The following is a 17,380-nucleotide window of genomic DNA, read 5'->3' as shown; positions in this document are numbered from 1 at the left end:
TGCTAACAGACTGACCATTAAATGAAGGAACGAACGAACGTAAATACTGCGAGGTGTACTCACATTTTGGGTTTTCGTGGCATTTCCAAAAGCGTGACCCCATTCCGCCATATGACATGGACAATTCCCTACCATGCAGGCGTCGATCCTAGCGGATGTGTAAATATCAAAATATGTTCAAGTTTATGTTTATTTTTTTATTCTCTCTCTATTCATTCCACGCAATTTTCCGAAATCAACGCCGACGTGGTATTACAAAACCAGCAATCCTTTCACGGACTTTCTGGAAGTATCATACAACGAGTTTATAAACCTCAGAGTCACACAGTTGACCTGTGTTTGCAGTTTCAAGTGAGTTAGTATGATGTCACCCCGCTTTTAACAATATTCCAGCAATATCACCACTGGGTACACCAGAAATGTTCTTCACATATTGTACCCAAGTCGCGAATCGAACGCGGGTGTTCAGCATGACGAGAGACACTTTAAGCACTAGGCTACCCCATCGCCTTCTGCAGGTTCCAGATGTTGTCGTGAACTTCAGATGCTTCTTTCTCTTTCACGACAATGATTTTTTGTCCCGTCCATCCCTTACCGTTATCGTAGTTACCAACATTGGCGGCTCCAGGGGGTGGGTGGTCAGGAACAAACACACGGTTAAGAGGTTTAATATGAGGTTAGGACCAAGTAAATATTCTAATTCTATATTTTACTGGTTCACTGTATCGAAATAGTGCCTCTAGATGTTTCGAATACTAGGACATGAAATATAGCCTATACAAAAATGGTTGGAGCGTTCTAGTCGCCCACCGACAGATTCAATGTCAAATGTATTTTAAAATTACATGTACAAATTGATTTATTTCTTTGGTCAAGAATGTAGCACTCGTGATACTTTTTGCAATATAATTTTGTCTAGAAGTGAATTATCATTGTTTCAAATATGACTTCTTTTCATAAGTTTATTTCAATTGGCGACCAGCCAACATTAAAACAACTGTCAAAATATATTGTTTCCAAAGTACATGTATTTCTATCCTGCTTCTATTTCCAAGAGGAGTGAGTGTATGACAAATGGATTCAGAGCATTCAGGAGATAGGCTCGCAGGTCATGTACTTTGTGAAAAAGCCATCAGGATTACAAACAATTAGCTTGACAAACTTACTTGTGCCATATGCGACACCGTGTGTATGACAGCCGTCGACCATCTTGACACGAGCGAAGAATAGGGGAGAGTGTGGTGCCATAGTCGCACAAATAATTGCTTTTCAACGAGGAGAAAATGAACCAAGATAAGCCTAATCTTCTCACCTTCTACCTTTCGTTGTTTGCGAGGCTGTTAACATAGCATATGAGGGGATGACGGGCCAAGCAGTATTTGCACGTGCCCACTGTCACGTGCCACGCGTGGTTGCTGCTTATGAATTTCAATCTGCCTCGTTTTGAGTTAAGAATTACTTCGGAGCGCTCCTGAACTGTCCGCGACTAAATATAGGTTCCAGTTTTTTAACTGTAAGAAAGGTATGTCTCTTGGCGGCGTATTAGAAGAATAATGTCAGCAATCCATGCCTAATTGGCAGAATACACCATTTACTGCCTCATTATCTTTAATTTGTTCCAGTGTACGATGTAAATGAAACGAGCTCCTTTCTGAGACGGGCGCCACGATAAAGAAGAATGGTTTTGTCTCTTCCGCATTTCTTCTAAACATATCACCAGCTGATATTCCAACCTTTTGGATATTTCATAGCATTGAAAGTTATGTTATTCTTGAAGGAAATTAACGTGAAGACTTGATAAAGGTGTGTCGAGAGATTCAAATAAATTTAAGGAAACACCAGAGCTATTGCAATTGGTATTCAAATCCGTATTCGTTAGGGAATATGCCAGAGGTTAGAATACAAACATGATCAGCTGCAGCAGGTCTTCAAGGAAGCTGTTCACGATACGTTTTTATGTATTCTTGCTCATTGTGTGAACGAGAGTTTGTGCTGGTGCACTCGGTACTCGACATGGGCCGTATTTCGTCAGAACACACCATTTCCCTTGTGAACGGACTGGAAGAAAGTCGTGCATGAAAAGCGTGATCGTTACTGAGGCATTCAGATATGTTTCAATGTGTGATTTGCAAAACACTCAATTAGTCTGTTTCAAAGTGGTGAAAGTTTTATTATTAGATTGATTGATTGGCTGAGTGTTGTTTAATGCCGCTCACAGCAACATTCCAGCTCTATGGCGGCGGGTATTATTCTTGGAGGGTCCGATAAAGGTTTCTTCATTATTGTACAATAAATGTCCTTTTTCCACATGCAAATATGTCTTATGAAACTGATCGGATATGACCGTGTAACTGATATTTACCCGTTTATTTACTTTTTTTACTTACAAGTTACAAGTTTCAGGACATGATAAAGTACAGAAATACTCAAATCTAAGAAGAGCTACCTTTTCTGAAATTCAAGTGTTGTCTCCTCATTCTGTTGAAGACGTTTATAAACAAAGTCTCAACCTCACTGATATCACCACCAACATTCATGTGCTACCATGCCATGCTAACATACACCAGTAGACCATCATGCAGACTTACTATCATCTAGCGAGACAGTACATGGTAGGGACTATCATCTAGCTAGACAGTACATGGTAGGGACTATCATCTAGCGAGACAGTACATGGTAGGGACTATCATCTAGCGAGACAGTACATGGTAGGGACTATCATCTAGCGAGACAGTACATGGTAGGGACTATCATCTAGCTAGACAGTACATGGTAGGGACTATCATCTAGCGTGACAGTACATGGTAGGGACTATCATCTAGCGAGACAGTACATGGTAGGGACTATCATCTGGCGAGACAGTACATGGTAGGGACTATCATCTAGCGAGACAGTACATGGTAGGGACTATCATCTAGCGAGACAGTACATGGTAGGGACTATCATCTGGCGAGACAGTACATGGTAGGGACTATCATCTAGCGAGACAGTACATGGTAGGGACTATCATCTAGCGAGACAGTACATGGTAGGGACTATCATCTAGCGAGACAGTACATGGTAAGGACTATCATCTAGCGCGACAGTACATGGTAGGGACTATCATCTAGCGAGACAGTACGTGGTAGGGACTATCATCTAGCGAGACAGTACGTGGTAGGGACTATCATCTAGCGTGACAGTACGTGGTAGGGACTATCATCTAGCGAGACAGTACGTGGTAGGGACTATCATCTAGCGAGACAGTACATGGTAGGGACTATCATCTAGCGTGACAGTACATGGTAGGGACTATCATCTAGCGAGACAGTACATGGTAGGGACTATCATCTAGCGAGACAGTACATGGTAGGGACTATCATCTGGCGAGACAGTACATGGTAGGGACTATCATCTAGCGAGACAGTACATGGTAGGGACTATCATCTGGCGAGACAGTACATGGTAGGGACTATCATCTAGCGTGACAGTACATGGTAGGGACTATCATCTAGCGAGACAGTACATGGTAGGGACTATCATCTAGCGAGACAGTACATGGTAGGGACTATCATCTGGCGAGACAGTACATGGTAGGGACTATCATCTAGCGAGACAGTACATGGTAGGGACTATCATCTAGCGAGACAGTACATGGTAGGAACTATCATCTAGCGAGACAGTACATGGTAGGGACTATCATCTAGTTAGACAGTACGTGGTAGGGACTATCATCTAGCGAGACAGTACATGGTAGGGACTATCATCTAGCGTGACAGTACATGGTAGGGACTATCATCTAGCGAGACAGTACATGGTAAGGACTATCATCTAGCGAGACAGTACATGGTAGGGACTATCATCTAGCGAGACAGTACATGGTAGGGACTATCATCTAGCGAGACAGTACATGTGCGCTTGAAACCTGGATTTGACCAAAGAATTACTAACATTGTCAAAATACCGCAGAAAATATTCCCGAAACATCACAAATTTAAGTCCCAAATCAAAACTGTCGCATCAAAGACATCACCATATAACCTGTTTGTTTCATCTTAAGCAACCATCAGACATTTGTGTAAACTTTCATTTGCCCCGAAGTTTGGAATACTGTGCTGAAATGCTTTGTTAATGGGGGTTACAGGAGGGATTACACGTCGAGGACACGCCATCGTCTCCCACCTGTCCATCAGAAATGTATACATATTCATTCGTCTGTTAGAAGGTTAGAACGTCTTCTGTCATCATCAAACAATAGCTCATGTGTCCTGGTTCGAGTCTACACACAAGATGCACGCGTGCAGTTCCTCCAATAAATCTCCCTCTAATCGTGATGAATGTAGGTCAACCGAAACGTCTTCAAAGCACAATATCCAACTGCGTCGACCCGACCCTCCCCATATCACTGTGTTGATATTTACTTTGAATAGTATTATCAATCATAGTTCGTTTCAGTGCCCCTAAACGTTTTTGACAACTTCCGGTTATATCTGAAAGAGTACTCGGCTCGTCTCGTACCAATAAGGACCTCGGCCAGCAGAAGCAGGAATCCACATGCCAACAAGTTTAGTGCATTTGACACGAGAACGCACTCGGACAACAGTCGCGGACCATGTATTATTGATCAAATTCCTTGCCATATCTTTATTACACTACCGGCATTACTGAAACCTTTCACAGAATTAGAAAATGTCCTAATAAACGTCAACATAAATTGTTTTCGGTTTGTTTTTATATCGAGTCAAAACCTAATACCTGTTAACCATATTTTAACATGTCTTCAAAAACGGCCAGAGTATATCAGTGCTTCCGTGAGTTCGCGCAATTGTTTCACTGCTGCCCCAGATGTAGTATGAAGTCCACGGAATAATCCAAACCATGGCTGACAGTGGGTAATACTGGTGACGTAATCTTGTTTTGATTTGTTGTTTTACGCCGCACGCAGCAATATTCCAGCTGTAGAGCGGCGCGAAGTAATCTAGTGAGTGAGTCGGGTGTCCCAGTGTTTGAAATTAACGTCGGTCCTTATAGGCCCGAAGCCGACTGAAGACACTCGGACCCCTAGCTTTTGTTTTCTGCAGGTCCTTATTGCCGACAGCTTTTTCATCCCCAATAACTAAGAGTATAATTATTTCCATATTAAAATATAGGGCCTACACATTTTGATCAGGACCCACAACCTTTAATGGTTCCTGGTACTTAGGGCCTGCAGCTTTTCAGGGTTAGGTATTCGGGTTCATGTGAATTTAGGACCTCCACATACTCCAGCTGACTCCATGGAGGTATCAGGAAAGAGGTAATCACCAGTGACTTGTGCTATCGAGGAAGCGGTCAAATGGATTTTGTAGTCAGGCCCTGTTACCTGCTGTTATAAGTAGGTAAGTAAGTCACGGCACTTCGCGAGACCTTAGTACTTCCGGTGACAAACAACGTTTCACGCCTTTTCGAATGGCATCATGGTTGTCAGTTGACAGTAAGAGAACCGATAATCCTTGCAGGAATAACACATTTCCGATCTAACCATCCCCAAATTAGCCAACTATTACGACTGTCAACAGCTGTGACTTCCAAGCATGGTTGTACACTTGGTCCAGTCTAGTAAAGTCATATTTGGCGGTCGAACTGGTTTTTCGAATTTATGTTTGTCACCGGAAATTTGGTATCGGAAGTAAGCTGGGCCCCGTCTCACATATGGCAAGTTGGCGCGCGCAAAGGTAACCGGGAACCAGGTTAGTACCGGAAGTAGCGCTCCGCGAGACTTACAGACCCTATCACTGGATGTTGTTCACAGGTCGCTGTAAAGTAGCTGGGATATTTCTAACAACGACGTTGGATAACATTCATTCACTCAGTCTCACCGTTTCTTTAAACAGAAATACGTACGTATTCGGTTCCTGTTTACTTGTATATCTGGCCATTACCACGCTGACTCAAATCAAATAGTATTAGAATCTGTACTTTACTAAGAAAGTATAATCCCAAATAAAACATTACATTTGACCACTTTCTAAATGGCATTTTTGTATTCACGCTAATTCCGTTAATTTATTGTATGGGCAGTCTCGTACAACAGGAAGGACATTACGGACACTGTGTTCCTGTCTATTTCGTAGGTTGTTCAGTAGATGTCATCAAAACTGGCTCTCTATTTTTAACTTGAATTAATTAGTAGATAACTACTACCCCACAGTGACAAGGTTTTGGTATCGGTTGACTGGAGGCAGGTTACCGTCACAAGCATTTCGGAGATTTCCGTCTTGAAAAACTTTGTTTCGTGAATAGTACCGATATTCATTATCGAATATCAGTTGCCGCTCCTAATTTTCAGGTTGTAATTAGTGGGTGAATATAAATTTAAGCCGCTTTAGCAAGGTTCCATCGATATCGTTGCGGGTATACCAGAACAGGGTTGGATCGAACCTAGGTCAACGACATGACGAGTGAAGGCTACCCCATCGTAAAGGCATTGAAAGTATAGCAGTATATTACAGTATAGCAGGTATGGGGTATCTACAGCTACACAGCAACAGCTGCATCGGCAGTAAGTAATGCGACACATCTACTGTTTGACAGTTAGTATTCTACATAGAGCTCTACCTCATTGTAGGATACTAGGTAGCCTGTCATACAGGCCCTGAAACAAATATATCCAAGATCTAGAATATGTGGCAAGTCTAGATTTCCACTGAAAATGAAGAAAGTCTCTGGGCTCCTATTCATTATATTTTATTATTATTTTTATGAACAGTATTTTTCTGAATATATGTTCATTTCAGAGACTAGATGTTATTCTAGATGCTATTCGTTAAAGTGTTTTAACATTCGTGTCACTAAGCCAAAACATAGCATACAATACTTGATGACCTTAAATTCTAATCATTGCTATAAATCATCCTAGTTTCCTATGTCAAACACAAAACGTCAATCATTATGACACCTGTCATCAATTAGTTCACTTTTTCTGTTATTTTCCTTTGCTCGTGCTGATCGTGCTCATTGTCCGCGTGTTACTGAAATCCTCTTGCGGCACTGATGCGACACATACAACAGAATATTTAAATATTTAAGATATCAATTTTACTATCAAATTGATAAATTGACTGTATACTAAACTAGGGTTTTATTATTTGTAATGATCGTATGAAATTATCTTTTTTCTAAAACACGCTGGTATATCCAAGCCATCTGTGACCTAGGGGTTTTGACGGATAACCTTTTTTTGTGAAACCATATACTCCGTCGCCCATGTTATTTGAATTTAACACAATAAACATCTAATTTTATGATGCTGCCGTCCGTTCGAAGTCCCGTCAGAAAAGACTGGATTTACTCCGCAAACGTTTAAACACTGAAAGCCATTGACAAACGCACGTCCGGCGCGGGCGGCGATTTGCATGAATAAATATTCATGACATGTGACATCACCAAATCGACTCAGGTCATTAATCACCCTTTCCTGGTAAATTAAGGAGAAATGGCGAATGTTAAATGCTTATGTACACTCGAAGAGAAAATAAATCGAAATGAAAGCTGTGAAAAATGACCCCGTCCGACCGTGCTGCACGTGCCAGCGATAGGCATTTTACGGCGGGCTGATTCAAGTGACCGGCTTTCAATTATTTGACCACAAAGAATGATCACTGAAAATTCGGAATTGTTTGTCGTAGGGTATTTGCTCTCTCGGGATTAACACTTAGGTCGAATAATAACCGTTGTCTCAGAAACTGATAATTTTCAACGAGAAGCTAAAGGGGATTTTTTAACCTTGAGTGCCAATCGCAGCTAGTCGCGAACAGCAAGATGCGCAAACTGCCACTTTCATCAGATAACGCGCACGCATAGAATAGCAGATAGCACGGTGTCTTTATCGATACTCGGTTCATTTCAATAGCAGTTTAGTAAAGAGCGAGCGGCGCTTATTGAGCGAATTTTGTTGCAATTTGGAGGAACGGAATGACTTCACCCGGGGCGGAGGAGTATCTATCAGTGGCGCGCGGAAATTAAATATTGGGAGGTGTCTTTGGAGGTTATCGCCCAGCTGACAAGGCTTGGCATTATAAAGAGGGGGTTTGGGGACATGGGGTCCACAGGCTTGCTGTATGTAATGTCTTAGAAACTCGCGATAAGGAACGTCATCAATTGCCGCGAACAATAACAGCTGGATGGCCACGATCCTTAAGGAAATTGAAATCTTTAGAATGCGAACGGGCTCAAGATTGCTTCGCGATTATCATCAAATTTTGAATTAATTAATGTGTCGGTACTTAGACCGGATAGCACTGTTATTTTCACCCTTGGAATAGAGCCCTTCATTGACAAGTTCTACAAAAAGCATTGCTCTCCGAGGGAAATCTATTTTATAAAAATAATAGGTTTAATTGAACGGTGCTGAATCAAAGCACGCTTTTTGTGGGATACTGTGGAAATTATATTAATCATCATTGATGAAGGAGACACGCTGATGTCCGGCTATCCTCCAATGATGTTTGCTAAGGGATCTGTACGGCGTGTTGCCGTTTGTGCGGGAGGTCTGTCCGTTTAGTGTTGGGTGTCATACAGATATCGACACACGAAAGTCGTATTCACAATTAATTACAAGTTAACAACTTAAGCTGAAGTTCAGGATTAGTACTTTGTGTTTGCAATCAAAAGTAACTATGTCTTGGAGCGTGGTTGACTTGTCGCGAAATTAAGTGATGAAGATTAGCACAATACCAATGTAGTGTTTTTTCAAACTTAGCTCTTCACTTCCGTGCTCACTCGTCGCTAATGCCGAAGCGAAATTAAATTTTAACTTATTATTTTGTGGCTCCGTTGGGGAAATATAAAACAGTAGTTACACACACAAATGTTTATTCGGTTTACGTTGACGGGGCTGTTAGACGACTGTTCCAGCCATACTGGGAGCTGCTGCTCTGGACGATGTTGCCTGCATCTAATGATATAGCGTTAGTGGCGCTGCAATAAGGACTCCCACTACCACCATTGTTGTCGACGACGTTGTTGTATGTGACAGGCTGTGAACCACTACATTTGTTTTCACTGCTGCCGGCGAAACTGTTAGGTCAATTAATATTCTAGGGTCGTGGGGTTTGTGTTGGCGACAAAATACTAATTTCAAATGCCAATACGACCACACATAAATACAACCGTAAATACAACACTCACTCACTCACTCACTCACACTGTACTGTCAATGAGAACTGCTTCACAGACAGACACCCTTAAAGCTGCTTCACATGTAAGTTTTCTCAAAGCACATGTTCAGAGTTTGAATCGTAGCTAACAGATTAGTATAATATACCTTCAAATATCCAATTTGTTTTGCTCTTCAGCATGAAGCTTTTAAGGAAATCTCATCAGATCTACAATCTGAAAACAATTCCATCTCAAGATATATCCAGTGAACCCTTAAAATGAAACCTATTACAAGCTGCTTATTAACATCAAACGACAACTCTGGAACGAATTATGTATTAATAACAAGATAATTTTGTTGATCATGAATGTGCCGTCACGATAAAATATTTATTAAATCATAATATTCACTTCAAAGCGTGCCAGCAAACTATTCCAATGTAAGCTGACATGGGCTCCCGAGATATGCCCGACATGAAATAAGCAAGTCAATTTGTGTAATATACACGTAATTAACAACTTGTCTGTTCTCATTCTATCTGTATTAAACAGTAGGCTACCTCCGGGGGACGAGGGGTCTTTGAAACAAACTATAAACAACGGGATATTTGAGGGGGAAGGGCAGAAGTATGCGTTTTCTTATCATAGGTGTTAAGACAAAGTAGGCAAAACTTGATGGTCGGGTTGAAGATTTATGAGCAATTTGATTGGTCATTAAAAACTCGAGTTCGGAACTTCTCGTTAACTCCCGACTGACGCCGAACCCTGCCGAGCAAGAAATTGAAGCTCAAAACAACCGCGGCGAAAAGTAGAGAATCAAAGCAAAGTATCGCAATTTCTTATCAATATCTTTCATCAGTTTCTCCTAAAAGAGATATAATATCATATTGTTCGCTATCGCTCCACCATATTTCTTCACGACGAGGCTTAATCTAAATTACACTGGCGCGCCGATTTCGTTTTAGGGATCTCAACGGGAGCGGTCGTCTTTTAGCTTGGCAGGGGACCAGTTAAATCTTGATTGCAACCGCGTTATGAATGCTTTTCCTATTTAATGTATATTGGCGTTGACATGTATATGAAAATTATATACACTGCGAGTAAGTGCAGAATGATAAAGTGTATTATCTGCAGTATAACAAATATAAAGACAATTTAATCTCTTGAAAACGACTTTTAACTCAAAGAATGGTCCCTAGTCCGAGGAAGCATTAATCAAACAGAACATTATCTCACAAGTGTAGTTAAATGCATGTTAATTTATGTAAACGCATTTGGGTGTACTGGCGAGGGGTTCAAATGTTACATTTAGAACTATCTTTTATTTGCCAAATTTTGCGAAACCATCGTTGAGGAGGTCTGGATATTCTCACTGTTGATATGAGTGTGAGCCTTGTAAATTCTGGCATTTGAACTCTGTCAGGTTTAGTCTTGTAATAAAGAATATCACCAATAAACCATGCGCTTCATGTCCGGGCTGACTTGGTCGAACAGTAGACACACTTTACTCACCACCTCCATCTGAACCACAAACGACTTTGACACACACATTTTTAAAGCCCATATTTAGTTATTTGTTTTATTTAGCGTCGCACGCACAACTAAGGTATTTCGGCGACGGGGTAGTACACTTATTATATAAGAAATGGGGGGAACAAAAAGTAGAAATTTTAAAAGAGTGGGGTTACTACCAAAAACAATACCAAAAAAACCAAAACAACTGAGTATGAAGGGAACTTTAAATGGGAGGCCGAATTAGAAAGGTAAAAAATATGAAATAGGTAAAGAGTAACAGGTATTTGGAATTTAATATAGATGTAGTATAACAAATGGTTATTGTTATTGTTTAAAACATATTTATAAAGTGAATAATGATGAACGTATAAAAGGTTAAAAAAATAAAGTCGATGAAAAGAGGGAAAGCCCATTGCATCACCCTACCACTCATATAAGTACCACTTCCACGTCCTATTATCTCCACCATCTTACTCATGTGACATCGCAACCACCTCCATTGCACATGTCACCACCTCTCTCACATCTCCACTCCACCGACCCGTGAAGATCCGGGTTAGAATTGATCTTCAGTAAACCATGCTCGTCGTAAAAGGCGACTAACGGGATCGGGTGGTCAGGCTCGCTGACTTGGTTGACACATGGCATCGTATCCCAATTGCGTAGATCGATGCTCATGCTGTTGATCACTGGATTGTCTGGTCCAGACTCGATTATTTACAGACCGCCGCCATATAGCCGAAGTATTGCTGAGAACGGCGTAAAACTAAACTCACTCACTCTCTACTCCACCACTCACGTCTCCACCACCTCCGACGTCCATGTCGCAGCCGCTTCGACAAGTCATATATTGACATTCCACATCTCCACCATCTCAACATCACCTCCATTTCTCACATCGTGACCAACCCGCCCGGACCAACATCTCAACCCCCACCCCAACCCCGCCGCCTTACCCCCACCAACACGTCCGCCACCTCCCCAGTAAGTATCACCATTGATAGAGTAAAGTCGCAGGAGCATTGACGGAAGCAGAAGTAGCATTAACGACCGAGGTTTCAGTAACATGTATAAAACAGAAGCAGTAAATTTAACGACGAAGGTAGCAGCAACATTAACAACAGAAGCAATAGCATGAACGTGAGTGAGTTTAGTTTTACGCCGCGCTCAGCAATATTCTGTAAATAATCGAGTCTGGACCAGACAGTCCAGTTATCAACAGCATGAGCATCAAACTATGCAATTGGAATACGATGACATGTGTCAACCAAGTCAGCGAGCCTGAATATACGATCCCGTTAGTCACCTTTTACGACAAGCATGGGTTACTGAAGATCAATTCTTACTCGGATCTTCACGGGTGTAGCGGGTGACCGCAGCAACAGTAGCGGTATGTACAGCTTAGACAGCAGTTGACATTAGAAGTAATGGCATTAACAGCCGAAGAAACAACAAAGCCTGGCAGTATTGACAGCCGAAGAAACAACAAAGCCTGGCAGTATTGACAGCCGAAGAAACAACAAAGCCTGGTAGTATTGACAGCCGAAGAAACAGCAAAGCCTGGCAGTATTCACAGCTGAAGAAACAAGAAAGCCTGTCAGTATTAACAGCTGAAGAAACAACAAAGCCTGGCAGTATTCACAGCCGAAGAAACAACAAAGCCTGACAGTATTAGTAGCCGAAGAAACAACAAAGCCTGGCAGTTTAACAGCCGAAGAAACAACAAAGCCTGGCAGTATTAGAAGCCGAAGAAACAACAAAGCCTGGCAGTATTTACAGCCGAAGAGTCAGCGTCAAAGCCTGGCAGTAATAATAGCAGATGTATCAGTATTTACAGTAGAAGCAGTAGCAGTAATAATAGCAGGTGTATCAGTATTTACAGTAGAAGCAGTAGCAGTAATAATAGCAGATGTATCAGTATTTACAGTAGAAGCAGTAGCAGTAATAATAGCAGGTGTATCAGTATTTACAGTAGAAGCAGTAGCAGTAATAATAGCAGGTGTATCAGTATTTACAGTATTTAGCACAGTAGAAGCAGTAGCAGTAATAATAGCAGGTGTATCAGTATTTACAGTAGAAGCAGTAGCAGTAATAATAGCAGGTGTATCAGTATTTACAGTAGAAGCAGTAGCAGTAATAATAGCAGGTGTATCAGTATTTACAGTAGAAGCAGTAGCAGTAATAATAGCAGGTGTATCAGTATTTACAGTAGAAGCGGTAGCAGTAATAATAGCAGGTGTAAAGCAGGTGTATCAGTATTTACAGTAAAGCCAGTAGCAGTAATTATAGCAGGGTGGTAGCTTAAGGTGTATCAGTATTTACTGAGAAGCAGCATATTAGCAGATGTATCGGTATTTACAGCAGAAGCAGTAGCAGTAGAAGCAGATAATAGCAAGTGTATCAGTATTTACAGTAGAAGCAGTAGCAGTAATAATAGCAGGTGTATTAGTATTTACAGTAGAGAAGCAGTAGCAGTAATAATAGCAGATGTATCAGTATTTACAGTAGAAGCAGTAGCAGTAATAATAGCAGATGTATCAGTATTTACAGTAGAAGCAGTAGCAGTAATAATAGCAGGTGTATCAGTATTTACAGTAGAAGCAGTAGCAGTAATAATAGCAGATGTATCAGTATTTACAGTAGAAGCAGTGGCAGTAATAAGCAGGTGTATCGGTATTTACAGTAGAAGCAGTAGCAGTAATAATAGCAGGTGTATCAGTATTTACAGTAGAAGCAGTAGCAGTAATAATAGCAGGTGTATCAGTATTTACAGTAGAAGCAGTAGCAGTAATAATAGCAGGTGTATCAGTATTTACAGTAGAAGCAGTAGCAGTAATAATAGCAGGTGTATCAGTATTTACAGTAGAAGCAGTAGCAGTAATAATAGCAGGTGTATCAGTATTTACAGTAGAAGCAGTAGCAGTAATAATAGCAGATGTATCAGTATTTACAGCAGAAGCAGTAGCAGTAATAATAGCAGGTGTACCAGTATTTACAGCAGAAGCAGTAGCAGTAATAATAGCAGGTGTACCCAGTATTTACAGTAGAAGCGGTAGCAGTAATAATAGCAGGTGTATCAGTATTTACAGTAGAAGCAGTAGCAGTAGCAGTAATGTAGCAGGTGCATCAGTATTTACAGTAGAAGCAGTAGCAGTAATAATAGCAGATGTATCAGTATTTACAGTAGAAGCAGTAGCAGTAATAATAGCAGGTGTACCAGTATTTACAGTAGAAGCAGTAGCAGTAATAATAGCAGATGTATCAGTATTTACAGTAGAAAAGTAGCAGCAGTAATAATAGCAGGTGTAGCCAGTATTTACAGTAGAAGCAGTAGCAGTAATAATAGCAGATGTATCAGTATTTACAGTAGAAGCAGTAGCAGTAATAATAGCAGGTGTATCAGTATTTACAGTAGAAGCAGTAGCAGTAATAATAGCAGGTGTATCAGTATTTACAGTAGAAGCAGTAGCAGTAATAATAGCAGGTGTATCAGTATTTACAGTAGAAGCAGTAGCAGTAATAATAGCAGATGTACCAGTATTTACAGTAGAAGCAGTAGCAGTAATAATAGCAGATGTATCAGTATTTACAGCAGAAGAAGCATAATGTCCCGCACAGGTAGAGCTCAGATAGCAGTATTAACAGCAGAGGTAGCAGTATAACAGCAGTAGTATCAGCATCAACAGCAATGTAACAACAGCGACTGTGGAAATCGTAATGACATGGAGACTAGTTTCTAAGTGAGTTTGGGGCCATATTAGGCCTTTCTCCCTCACGGCACTATGGACTAAGTAGTCTAAATATCGACTCAATTGACATAAAAGTAATTTATAAATTGTATTATCAATTTAGACATTATAGGAATCCACGTGCAAGAGAAAGCGTGAAACACACAACACACAATTTGCCATGAGACAAACTAATGATTGCTTGATCCATTAAGAGCAGATGGTGTTGCCGAATATTGTTTCTAACCAATAAAAAACATCTGAATTAATTTTATTACTTTAATTCATAGCTATAATATTCTCTGCGTTCACAATCAACTGATTGGGGGTGATTTTTATGGGCATAGACATTCAAAAGGAACATTTGAAAGTCAGGGCTTGTTTTAGAGTGGTCACAGCAGGCTAAGCGTTTTGGCATCATTCTGTGTAACGCTCTGGTCTGCATAAAGAGTGTATACAAGCGACTTGTGTCTTTCCTTGAGGGGACGTACAAGCAGGTAGCCATTCAGTAAGTGTGATCCATGATATTTCAAGTTTGAACAGATTTGGAGGGTCGATACAGACTCATTATCGTCTACATCTGCAGCAACTACATACATCTGGACCAGCCACAATTGTCTGAAACATCATTATCATGTTATATGAAATTATACCGGGCCCCTTGGGGTTTGTTTAGCGTATATGGTTGTGTTTGTCTGTGAAACTTGAACCATCTTTAAGCACTTTAGACAGAATATCATACATTTATACGTTTTGCTTTTACACATAACTCATTGGCAATAAGGTTGAAATTCGTGTAAATGCGCCACACCCACGCTGGCTGTTGCTAATTGTTCATATAAAAGTGTGTTTGATGAAATGGCTAACTACGCGTGGGACATACAGCCAGAGATGAAAGAGTTACACGAATCAAATAACAAAACGACCCTCCTTTAAACGGTGGTATTGCACTTGATCCCCGAGCCGTGAATAGCTTTGTCAAAATCACCAGGCTTTAAAATCAATCATATCATTTGACAAATGGCAATCGTGGCGCCAATAGGAGACCTAATCTTATATTGATCATAATATATTGATAATCAGATATCGAAGATGTTCTGATATCATTTCCATTACAATACAGCTTCAATTTCATACCCCATTATGCCACATATTCGCTGAAAACGAGCAAAGAGGGCCCAGGCGACTCGCTGAGAAGGATTTGCCAACTCTGGAGCCCATTTCTCATCTCAGATCATTCACGATAGTCGCCAGACGTCATTGGGAGACGAATTTCGCGCCAAGCTGGTTCAGCGGTGCCCAATAAGTCATCCACGGGCCCGTGGGTCCGTAGGAAATTGCCTAAAGATTAATTAAGTCTCTGTTCACACCTATTTGTAAATTAGCTAATGATGTGCTTTGTAGGTAGTATGCTGTTGTACTGTGAGAATCTCCTCCACGACTGAGCGGGTCTGTCTTGTGATTGTTGACCCCGAACACGTTAAAGACCTTTCCTCTATGCCGCACTTCTCTCTTGAGACGGTGTGGAATAATAAGAATATCAAAAAGTCTCATTTGCCGATAAATTTTCTTCGGTTGAGTTACGATGAATATCCACTTTGTATTAGCTATCGTGATCCCCGAACAGGCCCTTCACGCCGTGCAAGACGACTTTCAACTTTACTAAGTAGCTATCGTATAACATCAAAGACCAAACAGAAATAACTAAATGTAGCCCCATTAAGACCATGCGTTGCTCTCCGCCAGTCTCTCCGAGATATTAACGCGGGCGATTGAGCGCCCGACTGTCACCAATCACAATATTTAGTCTGGCACCTCGACCAACAACTTGCATCATGTCAGGTGTAAGCTGAAATCGACCGCTGTCATATCTGGCATGTATTTCATGAAATTGACAAGTGAAGTAGATTGCACCTTTCTCCACTGTTTCCATCGCATTCAAGTTTTCAACATGCTCCAAGACACTTTATTCGTTGAAAGTGATGTTTCATCTTGCAGTATAACAAAAGAGTTCTGAAGAATATGTCCTATAAATTTTAAAAAATAAAACTTTAGTACATTGCACTAATAATTCTGAAAGACTTAGACCTTACACCTTTCCGCTTTTTGTGAGAATTTTTAATGAAGTTTTATTTGACATACATATGCGATAAGCTTGCTGTCTCCTCGCACGATTCCAAGTTTATTGTTCGTAGAAGGTTTTGATCCATTACGCCAACATATCTCCACTAACATGGAATAAAAAAGACCATAAAACACACATATATGTCCCAAAATATTAATTTCATCCACATTACTTAATAGATTCCCAAAGGTAGTGTTTGATGTTAACGACATGTGGTGTACTTAAACGTGTGTTTCAAGGCCCGGAGTCCTTCTTAAACACTCTGCAGTAATTTATAGTCATCGCTGTTCAGGATCAGATGTACTGGAAATAATGTTCTCTTCATTCGACACCAGTCCGTCTTTATAACACGTCAAGTAAATACTTCTGACTGAATTTATTTTGTGTCACCTTCAGAGAAGCCTATTTTCTTCGAAATCAAATGCAATGCGTGTCTGTACAATAAAAAACATGACATTTTCGTTCATTCATCAAACGTTTGAACGCTTCTCGCTGGAAAACATTCACATAAAATATTTATCTCTGTCGATCGAATAACAATATGGAATCGTTCTGTCTAATTCATGTGAGGTTTGTATGGGGTTTTCGGTGTGGTTTTCACGAATTTAATTTGCGAGAAATAGACATTCAGTAGTGACTGCTGCCCTGTAAATTAATCCGATCACATGTCAGCCAGCCCGTGTCCTTCTTATTATGTCGCTAGGTGCAATAATTAATTTGAAATAAAGTTGAATACTCGTCTTCGATTACTGAGCTAATTGGGCAGTAAATTAGTTGCGATCGCTGAAATCATCAACATTGTTGAAGGTAGAAATCGACAGACATTCATGTTTATTTCATCACGATTGACTGTATTGTGTAATGGGAGCAGTTCAAACAGACAATTGGTAATGAG

This window comes from Haliotis rubra, unplaced genomic scaffold, assembly GCF_003918875.1.
Source record: "Haliotis rubra isolate DU_JTF1 unplaced genomic scaffold, ASM391887v1 Scf339, whole genome shotgun sequence".
NCBI classification, from domain to species: Eukaryota; Metazoa; Mollusca; class Gastropoda; order Lepetellida; family Haliotidae; genus Haliotis; species Haliotis rubra.
The sequence above is the reverse complement of the archived record's forward strand: the minus strand, read 5'-3'. Positions refer to the sequence as shown.